At 39.3% G+C, this 16,884-nt stretch overlaps 1 long non-coding RNA gene across 2 annotated transcripts in view; it reads left to right on the top strand.

Annotated features, from left to right (window-relative positions):
• Positions 1-16,450, top strand: part of LOC144807731 (uncharacterized) — a 423,118-nt gene extending 406,668 nt beyond the window's left edge. For both annotated transcript variants that reach the window (XR_013606400.1, XR_013606402.1), the window contains exons 6-7: positions 12,718-12,806; positions 16,289-16,450. This is a non-coding gene — a long non-coding RNA (uncharacterized LOC144807731). The remainder of the gene's footprint in view (positions 1-12,717; positions 12,807-16,288) is intronic.
• Positions 16,451-16,884: the final 434 nt, after the last annotated feature.

Genomic DNA, 16,884 nt, shown 5'->3' with positions numbered 1-16,884 from the left:
ATATTGATACAATTGGAGTTGAAAAAGTAGAAGAGGAACCTCTGGTTATTCTAGTTAATGGTGTTCCGACAAAGAGTAAGAAAATCTGGCATGAATTAGTGGACGTTAGGAAAGTCAAAAAGGCAACATTGTATCTGGTAAAAAATAATCAGTACTATAAAAATGTGTATGTGGGAGAAGAGGAAACAACTGTAGAAGACAACATTGATTTCTCAGCTGGGCAAATTGAAAAAGTTGATGTCTCTAGAAGTGAAGAAATTTATGAACATTATAGTGTTCATCCATTGCATTCGAAAGAAGTAATGGGGAATGCTATTGACTTGTTTCAAATGAAAGAAGCCAAAGGAAGTCCCATTAGTGTATGGGAAGAAAGTTTGGAAGCTCGTTGTTTTCAACAGTTATTTCCAACAGGTGAAGGTGGACGATATGACGACCGACCTGTTCAAATTCCTGCATCTGAATACCAGACTTCAAGACTATATGCAGAAGATCAAAGGTTTCGTCAATGCATTCCATATTTGTTCCATCTACTGTCTGAGAGTGACTTGTCTGGACTTCCTTATGCAGTAAACCATATACTGAAAAGTGCAACACATCTACAAAATGTTTCGGCAAGGGATTTCATGGATAAAGTGAAACTGCAACACAGTGTTTTGGAATCTCAGCTAATTCATCTCATGGCATGTCAGCGTGGTACTAACGAGTATTGGTACCGTCGTCATGGTGAATTAAAATGTATGCTAAGAAACTTAGGAACTCCTACATGGTTCCTCACTCTTAGCTGTGCTGAGTATGCTTGGGAAGACTTACTTGAATTTCTATGAGAGGCAAATAAAAACATTGAAAATATTGAATACAAGACACCTGGAGAACTGTGCTCTTTGGATCCAGTTAATGTATGCAGGTATTTCAATCATAGGTTTGAAGCTATGATGTCTTTTATTACAAACAAAAATAATCCTCCGCTTGGAGAGGTGTTAGATATCTTTTGCAGAAAGGAGTATCAAGCAAGAGGGGCTCCTCACATACATATGCTGCTATGGATTAAAGATGCACCAAAATTTGGAACAGATTCAGATGAGAAAGTGATGAGTTTCATTGAGCAGTATTCTACATGTGCTGTTCCGAAAAGTACAGAAGAAAACAATTTAAGACATCAAGTTTTACGCTTTCAAACCCATCGTTGTGGGAAATACGGTCATCGAAAATACAAATTCAAGGACAAGTTCTACACGAAATGTTGTTTTGCATTTCCACGTCCAGTAACATCGAAAGGAAGAGTGAACAATTTCATGTCTTCTCTGCGACATACTGTGACAAGAAAATCATCAAAAAATACATACAACCTAAGAAGAAATGAGGAGTCCAAATACATAAATGACTACAACCCAGTCATTTTGTCCATGTGGAATGCTAACATGGATATTCAATATGTTGCTGATAACTCTATTGCTGTGGCTCGATATGTGACGTCTTATATCACAAAATCAAAAAAGACGGAACTGAAGGAAATGTGGGAGGAAATTTCACATGAAAAGAGTCTAAGCAAGAAATTATACAGTTACAGTCTGAAGATGATGTTGCATCGAGAAATTGGAGCATTCGAATGTTCTGTTCGGTTATCATCAGCAAGTCTATATGCCAAATCTAGAACCATAATTTGGGTGAGTCTAGGTCTTTGCTGCAACACGAAACTGAGTTTTGAAATCTGTACAAGAAATTGAGTATTAGGCGGAGAAAGAACCAGACAGTACAGATATTTTGAAGACAAACATGTCGGATACATACTATCCAAATAGAAGTAGTCATCTTGAGAATGTTTGTCTCTATGAAGTTCTGCAAACCTATACTTTTAAGAGGAACGTCACAGAAGACATCAATAAAGGTGTATATGCTCTAATTGGAAGTGATGGCTGTCTAGTGAAACAAAGAAAAGGCCATTTGATTAATCATCGAAAATTAAGTTGTGAAACTCCAGACAATAGGGAATTTTATTACTTAGCTCTTTTGCAACTCTTTAAGCCTTGGCGTAGAGAAGAGGAACTACTTGGAGATTTTCTTACTTATGAAGATTCGTTCAATGCAACCAAGGATACCATAGAATATCCTGTTTTTTCAAATTATCTGCAAATGTTGAACGAGGAAATACAGCAAGAAGCTACAATTGCAGCAGAGATTGCTAGAGACAGTTCTCAAGACAGTCAGAGCTCTGCTTCATTGAGTCAGGATCCACTAGGAGGACCAATTATACAAAATGAAGCTGCCACTGCCATGGATGAAGTGGAAAGAGCCAAGGAACAAGTTCAGGAGGATGTAGTTAACTTATAAGATTTGGAAAAAGAACTAAACGTTGAGCAGAGGCAAATATATGACGAAGTCACAGAACACATTGAGCATGGTTTATCTCATGAGAAAAAAGAGTGCTCATGTACATCATTTATACCTGTTCAACTGTACGTGAGTGGAGAAGCAGGAACTGGCAAAAGTTTTCTGATTAAAGCAATTGCAACGTATCTGCAGAAAAGAACGGAGTCATCGGTGTCTTGTGTTGTTACCGCTCCAACTGGGTTGGCAGCACACAACATTACTTTACATCGCTTATTGATGCTGCCAGTAGAGCATGATAATAAATTACAATACCACAAGCTATCTGGAGAAGCTTATCGGGAAGTTTCAAGAGTCCTAAAGAAAATGAAACTCCTTATCATTGATGAAGTAAGCATGGTATCAAATGTAATGCTGCTTTTGTGCATTTAAGAATGCAAGAAATTCTTAAAACAGAGTATGATGTGTTATTTGGAGGCAATCACATCATTGTTTATGGAGATCTACTGCAACTAACTCCAGTGAAAGGACAGCCAGTGTTTAAAATGCTTACACATGAAGATACCAGGAAGTGCCTAGGAAGCATTGGAAATGTTAACATATGGTTAAATTTCAAATATGCAGAACTGCTTCAAAATATGTGACAGGCAAAGGATGAAGATTATACAAATATTCTACAAGATATAAGAATTGGAAAACTAACTGAGCATGGCAAAGAAGCTTTACATGGACGATTAATTTCAAATTTGTTTCCAAATGAAAATATTCTCCCAGAGAATATTTTTATGAAAATTCCTGAAAACAAATCTATTAAATGCTTGATGCCAACTCTGAAAGAATGTTCAATCTTCAACAACAAAATGTTAAAGTTGGAAAATCAAGAGATTGTGAAACTGGAAGCTATTGATAACATAGAACATGAAGGAGCAACTATTATTTTGTCTGAAAAGTTGAAATCAAAATTGGATTCTTTAGAGAAGACAATATCTAAAACTGCTGGTTTGGAAAAGACTCTGTATGCATCTTTAAATTGTCGTATAATTTTACGACGGAATTTACATGTGGAAAGAGGTTAAGTAAATGGAGCAATGGGTCATGTTGTTGATTTTGTGAATTACCGAAATAGAGATGGAATTGAATTTATAAAAATTAAATTTTATGGTATCGAAGAAGTACAACAAATCAGTCGTTGTTCTGCACGATTTTTGCTTGTGAAAGATTTATATGTCCGCCGAAAACAGTTTCCTGTTTCTTTGGCATATGCAGTGACTATTCATAAATCTCAAGGTTTAAGTGTAGATAGTGCTTTGGTGAATATTGGAAGTTCTGTGTTCAAGGAGGGTATGGCATATGTTGCTTTATCTCGAGTCAGAACTTTATCAGGATTGTACTTGATTGATTTTGATGAGACAAAGATTAATGCAGATCTAAATTGTGTAAAAGAATATAATAGGTTAAGAAGAGAGTATGCTCCAAATTTACCTCAATATCCTCTATTTGAAAAGCGTGTGGGAGGCCAAAAAAGAAGAAATGAGAAATATTGTAGTGAAGTTGTAGCAAAAAGAAAAAAAGTAGATGAACCAGTAATTGTAAGCAGAAACGAAATGGATTCAGTTAAAGATGTTGTTGGATTTCAGTTTGAAAACAGTTCTGGTGTCAACTGCTATGCTAATGTAGTGGTTAACGTTGTTTTTTTTCTCCAAACTGTACTAGAACAAATTGCTGAAAATTGTGATCAAACATTTTGTTGTTTATTAAATTCTGTGTTTGAGAAATGTAGCAGTGATAGAACAAAAATACAAAGTGTTTCTGAAATTCGAAATGTTTTAGACATATGTTCTGGTCTAAATCAATTTTCACAGAATATTCAGCAAGATTGTCAGGAATTTCTAATGTATATGCTTGTTGTTTTGCAAGATGAAGGTGTAGATGTAGAAAATCTTTTTGGCCTTTCTTATAAATGGCAGCATGACTGTGACAATTGCTCCTTTTCAAGTAGTACTACAATAGACACTGAAAGATTTATATATTTGACTTTACCAGACTGCAAATCAGTGTCATTTAATAATCTAGTTAGACAAGCAAATCAAAGCATGGTCTGTACTCAATGTAAATCTGCAATGCTATCAACATTATTTATACAAACATATGGACAGTATGTCATTTTAATGTTCCAACGATGTAGACCTGATGGAACTAAATTGAAAACATTAATAAAAAATTTTGTGGCTTCTCAATTATCAATTTCAGGAAAAACCTTTACAACTGCAGCAATTATTTACCATGATGGTCCTTCGACAACATCAGGACATTACACAGCTTATTTAAAATGTCAAAAAGGATGGAAACACTGTAATGATACTCAATTGACTTTCAAACAACGTTTGCCTTCTGACTTACAAAATTCTTACCTAGTGTTCTTACAACCGAAATTTTAGGAAAGGTAATTGTCCTATGAAGATTGCAGCAGTTAATAAAACTTAGTTTGCTGTTCAAAATTACTTTCCGAGTGAGAGTGATGAAGATAATAAAAAACATGTAGTTCTCATAGAGATAGTATATGTAGATCACATAGTGTGTGTGCTGTGAGTATTATAGAAAATATTAATAAAAAGTAGGTTAGAGGTGGAAATAAAACTATTGTTTCATAATGTAAAAGATGTTGGAGCTTTTCTTTCAGAAACTCGGATAAATGAGAGATTAAGAATACTCTTGACTAATTTCCAAAGAAAAGGACTTTCCATATACTATTTGGCCTTGTGGAAAAGTAGATGGATCAAAAGTGAGTTAAGATATGTTTTTTCAAAATGTTATATTATTTATTAAAACGTTGTACGGGTTTTTTAAGCACAATCATTTTGATTGTGTTTTTTTTGCCCGCTGTTATATGATGAGTAGTATTGAAGTCACTGTTTTAAGTGAAATTCAATATATTCTGAGAACAGCAAAAATAAACCATATAACATGTTGTACAAATTCATTTGTATGTCCTATTCTTAAATATATATTATTCTCCCCTTCTCTTATGCTCACTCACCTATTTCCACCCTCTATCACTCCTCTTAACTCACCCTCACTGGCCATGTCTCACTCTCCCTCACCTCCCTTCCCTTATTCCACTTTCCTCACTTATCCTCATTCTCCACTCCTTCACGGCCCTTTCCCTCTCTCCCATCCACCACTTTCAAGCTGTCAGTCACTCTACTTCACTCCCCTTCCCCTTGTTTCCTTTCTTTGTTCCCTCAATAATTCCCCTTCTCTCACTCACCTTACTACACTTCACTCACTCCTTCTCTCATATCCTCTGTCCTCTCACATCCTCACTCCCCTTCCCTCACTCCCTCTCTCTTAGCCTCACTCTCTCGATCCTCTCACTCTCTCACTACTCTTCCATCACGCTTACTCCCTAAAACTCACACACACTCCCTTACTTACCTTTATTTGCTCTCTCACTCAGTCCCTTTCTGCCACTCTTTCCTTCACTACCTCTATGTTCTCACTCCTTCACTTCCCTTGTCTCAAGCTCACTTGCTTTTATCCTCTCTTTATTTTCCATTTTTCATCAACCTCACTGTCCATCACTCACCCTCCCTCACCCTTGTTCCCTTACTCCAGTTCCCTCAGTTATCCTCATTCATCATCTTTAACTACCCTTCCTCTTTCTCTCCTCACGCACTCACCTTTTCCCAGTCCCTTTTTTCCACTTTTCTTCCCTTTCTTCCCTTCCTTTGCTCCCTCAGTCATTTTCCTTCCCTTACTCACCTTACTGTCCTTTACTCACTCTTTCTCTCACTCCCTCTGTTCACTCATATTCTCACTTGTCTTCCCTCACTCCCTCTCTGTTACCTTCACTCCCATTGTCTCCTCACTGTCTTACAACCCTACATTCACCCTCACTCACCTTCCATGCCTCATTGTCATTAATCCACCGTTATTCACTCCTGCTTCTCTGTCACTCACTCCCCTTTCTTTACTCCCCTTTCTTCCTTTAGTTTTCCTAATGCACATTCCTTTAGTATCTTACTCACCTTCACTTCATTTCTCTCTCCTGCTCTTGTTCACTGTCACTGAATGTATCAATGTCATTATCCTTTTAGTAATTTGCTCTCTCTCTATTTCTTTTTAACTCTCTCTGACCTTCACCATTCCTTTGTGTAAAGATGAAAGGATTACCAAAAGTAGGATATTTCAAGAAAGGTATTTATTGGTCACAGCTGTACCAGGTCCTGAGTAACTGAAGATACATGGAATGTCTCAGGCAGGCAAAGCATTGTACATTCTAGATTCCGGTGACATGGGCATATGACATGGCTGATGACACGTTCCAGCCAGATCACCACAACATCTCCCTTCTTTACAAATAAACAGTACATTAGAGCAAAAAGATAATGCAAAATTAAATGATTAACACAAAGGTTGTAAAGTACTAAGTCATACAAATAAACAATATAAAACTAAGTCATGCAAATAAACAAGATGAAACATTTAAATCAAAGATTGTGGAATACTAAGTCCTGAAAATAACCAAGTACATAAAACATCAATCACGAACCCTCGTGGGTTTGCCTATATTCCTCCTACTAGTTCTGCCTACAGATAGAGGATAGGAATTTGACATTTGTTCAATAACCTGAACATCAGGAGAGACTACAGTGAGTGGAACAGCATCCTTACTGCGGACCCAATCACCCACCTTGAATTTGTCTTGAACAGGTTTCAACCTATGCGCGGCATCATAAATGTTCTTGATTCTCTTTTGATATTCTTTTACCTTAGGTCTTACAACACTAACAATATTTGACATTTGCTCATTTTTCTTTTTAAACTCCCTCAGCCAAGCAGGACAAAGTCTTGAAGTAGGAAGACGTCCTCTTAAAAGCTCAAATGGAGAAATCCCAGAGCCCGCATCAGGGGTGCATCTATAGAACCACAACATCTCTTCAACAGCTTTACCAATGTCACACTTGTTCTGGATTCCCCATTGAATGCACTCCACTAATGTGCGATTCATTTCTTCTACCTGGCCTTTGCCCTGTGGGTGATATAATGCTACACATCTATGTTTGATGGCATTATTTTCCAAAAAACTCTTCATTTCTTTAGAAATAAATTTGACACCATTGTCCGAAACAATTTCTTTGGGAAAACCTTCTCTAATGAATAAACTTTTCAAAATTGAAATTACACTGAGGGTATTGGGTTCCTCTACAAACTTCACCTCCCACCATTTGCTATAGTAGTGAAACACTACAATGGCAAACTTCATTTTTCTAGGCTGAGTACCAAAAGGGCCAATGAAATCTATTGCCAATTTTGACCAAACCGTATTTGGCAGATCAACAGGACGTAATGGATTTGGCTCTGTTTTTTCGGTTTTTTTACTTGTTGCACAAACAACACAATTGTGGACACAGGCATTGTCATCAGAGTCTACAACTTCTTTTTGACAATTTACATCCCACACAAATATTCTATTTTTTATTAACAATTCTCTTAGTGTTGCTTTACAATTGGGGGTGGGGTCGCACACTACTCACACACCAGCGGTATCGCCCCTAAGGACTATGGTAAATGTAGTTACGTGTTCCGCGATGCATCTTTTTTCGATTCTGCTTTGGCCTCTATTCTTATAAATTGTGCGTGCATGATGTTATTATTTTTTTAACTGTGTCACGTGGCCCTCCCAGCTCTGTTTTGCTTTATTTTTGTGCGCCATGTGCTTTGTCTTTCACCGTTTTTACTCCCTCCTAATTCTCCCGTAACTTTTAATACTTATTACTGCATCACATGGCCTTCCCAGGCCTCTATTCTTATTGATCATGCGTTCATGATCGTAATATTTCCTTCTGTGTCATGGGGCCCTCCCAGGCCACTTTTCTTATAAATTGAGCGTGCATGAATTTCTGTGTCGTATTTTTGAATTGCGTCACGTGCTTTGGCCTCTATTCTTATAAATTGTACGTGCATGATGGTATTTTTTTTTCTGCGTCACGTGGCCCTCCCAGCCCTCAATTGTTTCAAATTGTGCGTGCATGATGATCATTTTTCTTTCTGTGTCACGGGGCCCTCCCAGGCCTCTTTTCTTATAAATTGAGCGTGCATGAATTTCTGTGTCATATTTCTGTTGTACACCACGTGCTTTGGCCTCTATTCTTATTAATTGTGCTTGCATTAAGGTATTAGGTTTTTTACTGCGTCACTTGGCCCTCCCAGCTTTAGTTTGCTTTATTTTTCTGCTCCACGTTCTTTGTGCTTCCTCGTATGTACTCCCTCCTAATCCTCCCGTGACTTTTTATATTTATTGCTGCTTCATGTGGTCTTCCCAGGCCTCTATTCTTATTGATCGTGCATGCATGATTGTAATATTTCCTTGTGCGTCACGGGGCCCTCCTAGGCCTCTTTTTTATAAATTGTGCGTGCATGAATTTCTGTGTCGTATTTTTATGGTGCACCACGTGCTTTGGCCTCTATTCTTATAAATTGTGCGTGCATGATGGTATTATTTTTTTACTGTGTCACGTGGCCCTCCCAGCTCTGGTTTGCTTTATTTTTGTGCGCTACGTGCTTTGTCCTTCATCGTATTTCTTCCCTCCTAATTCTCCCGTAACTTTTAATACTTATTACTGCATCACCTGGCCTTCCCAGGCCTCTATTCTTATTGATTGTGCGTTCATAATCGTAATATTTCCTTCTGTGTCACGGGGCCCTCCCATGACTCTTTTCCTATAAAGTGAGCTTGCATGAATTTCTGTGTCATATTTTTGAAGTGTGTCACGTGCTTTGGCCTCTATTCTTATAAATTGTGCGTGCATGATGGTATTACTTTTGTGTGTCACGTGGCCCTCCCAGCTTTATTTTGCTTTATTTTTCTGTGCGTCATTCTTTGTGCTTCCTCGTATGTACTCCCTTCTAATCCTCCCGTGACTTTTAATATTTATTACTGTCTCACATGTCCTTCCCAGGCCTCTATTCTTATTGATCGTGCGTGAATGATCATAACCTTCTGCGTCACGAGGTCTTCCCAGGCCTCTTTTCTTATAAATTGTGCGTGCATGAATATCTGTGTGCATTTTCGTGCTACGCCACGTGCTTTGTGTTTCAACGTATGTACTCCCTCCTAATCATCGTAAAACTGACTTTTAATATTTCTTGCTGCCTCACGTGGCCTATAGTTTTTTTTATGTGGTCTAGTTGGCCAATGAATGTTTTGCCCCCTGAGACTAGCATAATCTTAATTGATAATAATTGATAATAATTAATAACTATTTGTGCATTTGTGGGACCCCACTCCTGTGCTCAAAGGTGGTACGTCAATCTGGGAAAACTGTTTGTAATGCTTCACCGTTACGCCTACATGGTTATGCCCTGTGGGTCTTCTTCATTTCCTTACTCTTTTCTGTTTGTCCCTCAGTGTGGCCTTTTTAATGCCAGTGTTTTTTTATCCTGTCTGTTGGCTGCACAGTTGCTGGATTTGTAACCTTGGCACTATGGTGTTTGTTGGACTTGGCCCTTTTCCCCCATAATTTTTCGCTTTTCGCCATCCTAATGTAGGATGTCTCCTCCATGGTAAAGGTCACTGTATAGGCCATGTGAGGTATGAGATGCCCTTTGTAATGTGATATTGTCATGCAATAGTGTGTGCACTGATTTAACCCCCATTGTAAACATGTACCCTGATGAAATGCTATTTTTAAAATGGATGCCATGGTTGTGCGTTGTACACATGTTAGTTACAAAATGGCATTTACGCTTTGTTTATGTGCAGGAAGGAACTCCTTCCTGCACATAAACAAACCTTCCCTGCCTGCGGTGGTGTTATGTTGTAAAACTTATCGTCATTGCAGGTGGAAACGCTAGGCTACACCATATCCTTGGTAATATGGTGCAGCCTAGCATTTCCGAAGTGGCGAAGACAGGCATTAAGCCAAGGCGGCTAACACCTCTCTTCGCCACTTTGTTGCTAATATGCCCCCTAGAGCTTCTGGATTATGTAAGCCGTAATGTGTATCCTGATGGTTTCAGTAAAGTCCAGAAGCATGGATTGCGTAGACTGTCTAAAAAATTCACTGTTGGCGGTAGTATAATTTTTTCAGTATTGATTGATCATTGCAATGTGAAATTTAGAGTATTCCAATGTGTATTTTAATTTACAAATGTATGTGATATGTATTTACACATACATTTACTTGTTGAATACTTGTTAAAAACATGAGATCTATTTTTTGCTAAGCTAATTTAAAAAAAGCAGATTTGCAGAAGCAGACAAAGCAGAATATTGAGGTTGCTCAGGAAAATCAGAAAGAAAAATATAGAAAGAGAGTTTCAAAGAAATATAAGCCGTGCCCCTTCAGCGAAGGAGAATTAGTGCTTTTAAAAAATTGCAGGCAAACAACGAGGAAAGGAGGGATTTTGGAGCACAACTTTACTGGACCCTACAATATTTCCAAAATGGAAGGAAAGCGTGCAAAGTTAGTCATTGGTAGCAACATGCCTTTACGTTCAACTGACATGTTGAGGCCTTATAAATCGAGCGTCAAAGATAATCTATTATAGGGTACCTTTTTTATGTAATGGCACATAATTTGGATGTCTAGAGTACTTGCTGGACCTGTCATCCGCGTTCGACACGGTGAACCACAAACAAATTATAGACCGGATGAAGAACAGAATGGGTCTAGAGGGCACAGTCCTTAACTGGTTCAGCTCCTTTCTTAGGAACAGATCACACAAATGTATGGTCAACCAAACCCTTTCTGGCCCAACAAATAATACAATAGGAGTTCCACAGGGATCAACGCTCTCACTGGTGCTATTCAACCTATACGTTGAACCACTCACTGAAATACTACAAAAAGCAAACATAGCTTTCCACATGTATGCGGATGACACCCAGTTGTACATCAAGGTTGCATCAACAGAAGAGGTTAAGACCATGAATCATGCACTATCAAGAACCCTCCAATGGCTAACCAAGAATCACCTGAAACTAAACCCACAGAAAACCGAATTCCTACTGATTACACCACATAAAAGAAAACTAAATTCAACAGAATGGACCAACCTTATCACTGCTCTAAACTGTACTCCAAAGATTGTAGATTCCACCACGTCACTGGGAATTACCCAAGATAAAAACCTGAATATGTTAGCACATATTAATACAATGGCAAAAAACGCCAGGTTCCACTTGAGCTATTTGCGAAAACTTAAACCTTTCCTGAGCAAAACAGATCTTAAAACCGCAGTACAAGCACTGGTCATATCAAGGATCGAATATGGGTGCACTCCCCTGGCTGGTCTCCCTAAGATCTCAACTTCCCCATTGAAAGCTTGTCTTAATGCAGCCACAAGGCTGATAGCGGGATCAAAAAAATTCGACCACATCTCACCTCACCTGAAAATGCTAAACTAGCTGCCGTTAGAAGCAAGAATTCAATTCAAATTGGCATGCATCACTCATAATGCAATTCACCACAAAACTCCAGGTTACATGGCCCAGAAACTTACGCCATCCGGAGGTAACCGACCTTCTAGGAGCAAATCAGACTTTCTTTTGGAACCGGCTCGATTCTGCAAGAAAAAGACATATGACCGATCATTCTCAGGAGCAGCACCAAGAATTTGGAATGCACTCCCACCAAACATCAGAAGAATTACATCCATTGCAACCTTCAAAAAGGAAGCAAAATCATACTATATGAGCAAATTTCTTCCATAAGGACTATATGGGAGGCCTGCTATCTATAAACTGCCCAACTTTATTACTGAATGTGTATATGTCTATATGCTAAACTGAAGTGTAAAACATTATAACGGATGAAACACTATTTTAAAGAGCTATGCCACACCACACTGGGTCATGATCAAAGATGATCATGTATTTTAACTGCGCCATGGCAACTGTATTATTGAATGTATATATGTCTATATGCTAAACTGAAGTATGAAACATTAACGACTGATGAAACGCTACTGTAAAGCGCTCTGATACCCTACACTGGGTCATGTTCGCGCTATAGAAACCACCTCATAAATAAATAAATAAATAAATAAGTCTAAAAATATGTATTTGGTATGTAATGTAATAAAGTTTTTTATGATTGCCTTTTTAACTCTTCAGGTACCTTTTGACAAAATGGACACTGTTCTTTGCCTGACAAATATTGCCTGTCACTGAGTGCAACTTTTTATACATTTATCAATCTATTTTGAAAGTTCTTGTTGGAAAATATTACTGGTTGTAATATTCTAAATTGGCCAAAAACTATTTTTCAAATATTTCAAATGCTAATATTTCTAAATGATTTTGTAATGTATCTACAGCACTCCTCTTTACCATATAATGTAAACCCCACATACTAAAAATCTAATTTCTATTTTGTTTTTTTACAGATTTTGAAACCTTTAAGCAAGACAATATTAGTTCATGATTCACTGAGCAGCAACTTTGGGACCTATCGAGACTTTTTACTAAATTGGAGGTAACCTTTCCCTAAAAAAACTCATTGATCTCTTTTTTATTTCTTATAGTGCATAATTATAAAATTGTCAATACGATTTCTCTTCATGAAATTAAACATAGTGAAATATTTAACATAACCATTCGTACATCTGTAAAGTGTTTTCCTACAGCAATTGAAGCGTCCCGACTATAAACAATGGCAGTTAACCGTAGAATGTAACCAAAAGCAGCAGGACAGCTACAATTGTGGTGTATTTTACACGTTTATAATGATACTTCCAATATGTTTTTTTAAACCTTAATTTGATGAACGTACATTACTTTGTTAACAGTTTACTTATTTTAAAAAGTTTTAAATAGGAAAAAGGGATTATAGGAATGACATTTGTCAACGCCTACTGACTGCGTCCATTGTGCCTGTCGGAAGCATATACCTATTCACATATGATTTTGTCTGACCACTTGTATTGTCCTAACGCAGTTGCTCTGAAACCTATGATTGCTTTTCAACCCCAAACCTTTTGACATTAATTGTTTTTATGTAAATTAAAATTCAGGTTGGACTTTTGCTCAACATATACATTTGTTGTTATGTGATCAGTTTACAGAATGTTACATGATTCAGCAGCCCGTTGCCCAGATTTTTACTAATGAAATATTTCTCGGGAATAAGCGACTGAAAATTGCAATGGTCCTAATGGAGTCATCAGGTTTGACTTTAACATTTCAATGATAAATAAGGTGTCACGCTCTAGTGTTGTCATGAGGATTGGATTATTCGGTATTTTGTTTTGTCATAGAAAGTTTTTATAGATAAAGGCTGTTGGACTTGGCCCTTTCCCCGGAAATTTTTTGCTTTTCCCTTCCCCTAATTCAGGATGTCCCCCCATTGTAAAAAAGTTGTATAGGCCCTGTGAGGTTGAGATGCCCTGTGTATTATTAAAATCAATGCTAGGTGCAGGTGCTCTCTACCTTCAACATGGCTGCCATAGGCCCCTGCTACTGCAGCGTGGTCTTGTTAAAGCGCATTCTAGTTGCCAGGAGCTGGCAGGGACCCCAAACATTGTTGCCATTCCAGCCTGCCTTGCCTGCCCACAGTTAGAGTAGGGAAGCTCCTGGCACCTTCTAGAATAGGGGCAGAGCCTATTTTTGTGGCCTTAGAGGGTGGTCACCTGACCTGGGCCTATATAAGGAAAGGGAGGGAAACTATCCAGTCAGTTGGGGCATCACTGACCTGGGGGACCCATGCAGGAGATTTAGGCGGTAGGGCCTAGTCAGGAACTTATGCCACTGACAAGCCTTCAACTCAACCCCCCCTTCTTAAGAAACAACTCATCAAGGGCGCAGGACCATCTAGCGCCAAGAAGACTCCTTGCCTGTACTACAAAGGACTGCTGAAGGACCCCCCAGGTACAGACCTGTGTTCACTTCCCCCCCCAACCTGGGCTCCTGTGCTGTCCTCCCTGTCCTGTGTGAACTGCCTGAATTGACTGTGCCGCCTATCCAGCGCTCCCCTGCTGTGGCCCCTGTAGAGCGCTGCACTGCCTAGACCGGCTGTGGTCCCGAGAACTGCTAGGTGCAAGCTAGCGCTGTAATTGTGGCCCGGAGCGCAGCCTCCACGAATTCCTGTCAGGCCACGAGCGCCCCGCAGGCCGCGCTAGGCCCTGAAGGAATCTTCCCAGCTCACATGACGGGGGCGTCGTCACCAATCCCGCCCGCCGCGCTCCCATTGGGCCCTGTCATCGCGCCCTGCAGGCCACGCTGCAATTGGCGGCTGCGGGCGTGCCTCCGTTGAGCCTCGCCCCAGATTGGTCCCCGGGCCGGGAAGCCACGAGAGGCCCGGGAACAGCCTGTTGGGACCACGGAAGGCTCAGAGAAAGAGCCAGGGCCCCTACCTGTCAGCGCCGGCCCCCGAAGGGCCGGGAATCGATCGGGAGGCCGCAGGAGGCCTCTTCACCATCTGCAGCTGCTCCGCAAGGGGCCGTGGGCCCGAAGAGTAAAGGTAAACCCCTGGGGGAGGGCGGAGGACCGGAGTAGACGCGGGGCCTCCCAGGAGGGGACAGGAGGCCCCGGAACCGCCCCTCCCCTTGGGGAAACTGTTGTTGGGCCCCGTTGGCCCCTAAAAGGCCCATACGAATACTGTAGACTGGGCAAGAGCCTCATGAAGCATTGAGTAACTTTGAGACAGAGGGGGCTACAGCTGGCCAAAGAAGCGTTTTACATTTAAAGAAGATGTTTGACCTCTAATGAAATGTTTTACATTGTGAGAAGTGTTATATTCTCATTTAATGCCCTGTTTATTCCTGCAGCTAGGAAATGTTACGGCTGAGTAAGACAGCGTTTCTCCTTCGAATGAAATGCACAAGAAGTTAATACTGTAGTGAATCTGTAATTGCCCTAATGATTTGGCAGCCGTGGTTTCAGTTCTAGGTGTGTGGCATTGATGATGAAATGTTCTTTGCTCCCCTCATGAAATGTACTGTTGACATGGTTATTTACATGTAGAGATGGTTATTGGTGCTTGCTGCAATGGTATCTGAATGACTTTATAAAGAATTTCTTGCAGGTGCTGAGTAAGAGCAGGACTATTGCAAAGCTTATGGTTATCTAATATTTAATATTTATTCAGTACAGTATTTATTGCCGAGTGATGAAACACATGTATTTTTAAAGGGAGCTAATAAGTTATTCAAACTGCGAATTTTTGATTACCTTGATTCTAATCTTATATAAAAGCTTATTAATTTGAATCAAACGTAACTGGTGTGGTCTAAGTCCTTGTGTGCACTTATTGTCTCAGTGGATGCGTGTGTTGTGTAGTCACTTAACACCTGAGCTTTCGTGTGCCTTACATGTGAACACATCTAACATGGGCTTCGATTGGAATTCATAGAGCATATTATCAAGGCCATTATCGCCGCTTTATCGGCAGTTTCCTGCCGATAAAAGTGGCGATAATATATCGCCTGTCCTTGATAATATGCCCCAAAGAATCATGCAGGATATATTACAAAATAGGTTTTGTATTGTTAGCATTGCTGTTATGATGCGCTAATGTACATCTTTTTTACATTTAGAGTCTGTTGAAAAGTATTGTGTGTCTGCAACAAAGATGGTTCATCAATTTATATGCAAAACTTAAGGGTTAATACCCTCAATGACTCTAGACGGTGAAGATCAAAAGTAACTGATATAAGTACTTGGGGTATTTTGGTGTCATTACGTCTCCAGTTCACACTTGTCTGATGCAGGGTGTATGTTAGTATGACACAGATAACTGAGGGAATTCCAAGGGTCTTTACTCTTTTCAGAGTTGTGTCCACCATGTTGGTTAGCTGGCTATGTACCCTTCCTAGTAATGGGCTCATTACCACTTTCCCACTGATTGTAGACAGGTCACTATGTTGTATGTAATACCTTTAAGTTATCATACCAAAAAGCTATTGACCTTTAAACAATGCAATGTTAATAACAAGTTATTTTTCACTATCTTCCCAACAGGCCCAATGTTTAGAATGCCGCAGATGGTTCCACCTTGAATCTATCAAAACTAATGTAACATCCTGGTTACCTTTGACTGGTTACAAATGTACCAAATGTATGTATTAAGAAAGTAAAGATGTAATCGCATGCAAGATGTCGAATTAGATGTTCTGCATACTCCTGTCATCTAGTGTTGTGTCCGGATTATCATAAGAAGTAATGTTGAGACACACTCCCTTCAGCTGTCACGTCTTACAAAATCCTTTAAGAGGTGGGCCAGAATTCCTTTAACATTCCTACTTAATTTTCTGTTTGAAATCGAGCAACTATTTGGCTAAGGTGTTGAAACATAAATTTAATTCTTCCTCCTCTTTGAAGGTCAACAACCAATACCGCTCATTAACACGATATTGTTCAATGATAGTCTAAGAAGTAGAGGTAAATCCACTATCTCTAAGGTAGATGTCTGACAGTAGAATCTAGAATATAGTTACACCACTATTGCATGGTTATAATCCAAAAGGTGTGTTTAGAGTGAACAAAAAGAACAATCATACACATTTTATTCTGGACAGTATTGCTTCTACACGCCCCTTCACTTCTTTCTTCCATAC

The sequence above is a fragment of the Lissotriton helveticus genome, chromosome 1_2 (genome assembly GCF_964261635.1).
Source record: "Lissotriton helveticus chromosome 1_2, aLisHel1.1, whole genome shotgun sequence".
Taxonomy (NCBI): domain Eukaryota; kingdom Metazoa; phylum Chordata; class Amphibia; order Caudata; family Salamandridae; genus Lissotriton; species Lissotriton helveticus.
The sequence above is the reverse complement of the archived record's forward strand: the minus strand, read 5'-3'. Positions and strand labels throughout refer to the sequence as shown.